This window comes from Nannospalax galili, unplaced genomic scaffold (assembly GCF_000622305.1).
Source record: "Nannospalax galili isolate Female #2095 unplaced genomic scaffold, S.galili_v1.0 scaffold482, whole genome shotgun sequence".
NCBI classification, from domain to species: Eukaryota; Metazoa; Chordata; class Mammalia; order Rodentia; family Spalacidae; genus Nannospalax; species Nannospalax galili.
The window spans coordinates 600,144-602,437 of NW_008347521.1; positions in this window are offsets into that span (position 1 = coordinate 600,144).

The window sequence follows — 2,294 nt, forward strand, 5'->3', positions numbered from 1 at the left end:
TTCGTGTGTGTGTGTGTGTGTGTGTGTGTGTGTGTGTGTGTGTGTGCTGTATCACAGCACACATGTGAAAGGATAATTTGAGAGAATTCATTCTCTCCTGCCATGTAGAACCCAGAAATTGAACTCAGGTCATTAGACTTGGAGACAAGTGCCATTACCCACTGACCCATCTCACTGACCTTTTTTGTTGTTGTTGTTGTTTTAATTAAACTTTTGTGATTTTTATATAATATAATTTGGTGATATTTAGATCCCATCCCCTCCCCGCAACTCTCCCTATTGTCCCCCACCCAATTTAATGTTATATATATATAAAGGCTTATAGAGTCTAGTTTGTGACCCCAAATGTCTTTCAGTCTGGGTCCACCCACTGGAGCATGGTTAACCTTCCAAGAGTCCTATTCTTGAAAAAGACTATCTCTCCCCCTCCCAGAAGCCATTGGTTACCAAAAATTCCTTAGTTTGGGTTGGGACTTCCTACCACTTCCCCATGTCTATGCTGGGATTTTGTCTGGTTTAAGCTGGGATGGGACTTGTGCATGTTGTCACTATTGCTCTGAGTTCGTATGAGTAACTGACCAACCGTCTGTTAAACTGTTTCCTTGTGGCCATCCACTACTTCTGACTTTTACGATCTTTCTGCCCCCTCTTCTGCAATGATCTCTGCACCTTAGGAGGCAGAAGTTTGATGCAGCTGTCCTACTCAGGGATAAGCACTCTGCAACTTCTTGTTCTCTGCACATTGGCCAGTTGTAGGTTTCTGTGCTAATCACCATCTGCTCAATAAGGAAACTTCTGGTGAGGGTTGAGAGATGCATTAATCTATGGGTATAACAATAAGTCATTAGGAGTCAGTTTAATATGATAACTATTTAGTAGAAAACTAGTATATACTGGCCCCTATGTACTGGCCCTATTCTTAACTTTAAAAAACAAAAATGACCTGGGAGCTGGAGAGATGGCTTAGTGGTTAAGAACACTAGCTGCTCTTGCAGAGGACCCGGGTTTGATTGCTAGCACCCACATGACAGCTAACAACCGTCTGTATTCCAGTTCCTGTTCTAATGCCTTCTTCTGATCTTTGTGAGCATTGCATGGCATGGGTGCACATATACACATGCAGGCAATACACTCACATACACAAAATAAAATTAATAAATATTTTTAAAAAATGAACCGCAGAGGGCTGGAGAGATGGCTCAACAGTTAAGAGCACTGGCTGTTTGTCTTAGTTTGTTCTTCATTGCTGTGACAAAACATTCTGACCACTACCAACTTGGGGAGGAAAGGGTTTCTTTTATCTTACATATCCCAGGTCACAGTTCATCCGGGAGCCCAAGGTAGGAACTCAGGGCAGGAACCTGGAGGCAGGATCTGGAGCACAGGCCACAGAGGAACACTGCTTACTGGCTTGCTCCCCTGGCCCCTGCTCAGCCTGTTTTCTTATGCAACACAGGCCCACCTGCCCAGGCAGGGGTGGCACCATCCACAGTGGGCTGGGCCCTCCCACATCACTCATCAAGAAGATGCCCCTCAGACACGGCCAGTCCAATAGAGGCAATTCCCCAATTGAGGCTCCCTCAACCCAGGTGTGTCAAGTTGACACTAAGCTATCCAGCACACTGCTCTTGCAGAGAACCCTGGGTTTGATTCCCAGCACCCACATGGTGGCTAACAGCCATCCCTAACTCCATTTCTAGGGGAATATGATGCCCCCTTCTGACCTCCGTGGGCATTGCATGACACAAGTGCACTTACATACATGCAGACAATACAGTCATACACACAAAAATAAAGATAATAAAATAAAAATTTTTTTGGTTTTTTGAGACAGGGTGTCCTTGTAGACCCAGCTGGCCTGGAACTTGCTATGTAGACCAGGCTGGCCTCAAACTCACAGAGATCTGCCTGCCTTTGCCTCCCAAGTGCTGGGATTAAAGGCGTGTGCCACCACACCTGGATTTAAATAAAATATTTTTTAAAAAATGAACTGCATAAGATCTGTGTCTTTATGTATCAGGTTACTATAGCAAATTATTATAAACTGGATTACTTATAAATGATGTAAATTTGTTTCTCACAGTTCTGGAAGCTGGAAGTCCAAGAGCGAGGCGCTGGCAGACTTGATGTCAGGTAAATGCCCCCTCCCTGGTTCAGAGTGGCCATCACTGTCTTCATGTGGTGGAAGTGTCATGTATCTCTGACCTCTTTTGTAATAGCACTGTCCTGTTCAAGAAGGTCCCATCCCCAGGATATAACCATTTCCCACATAGCATCTTTCTGGAGGTGGGGAA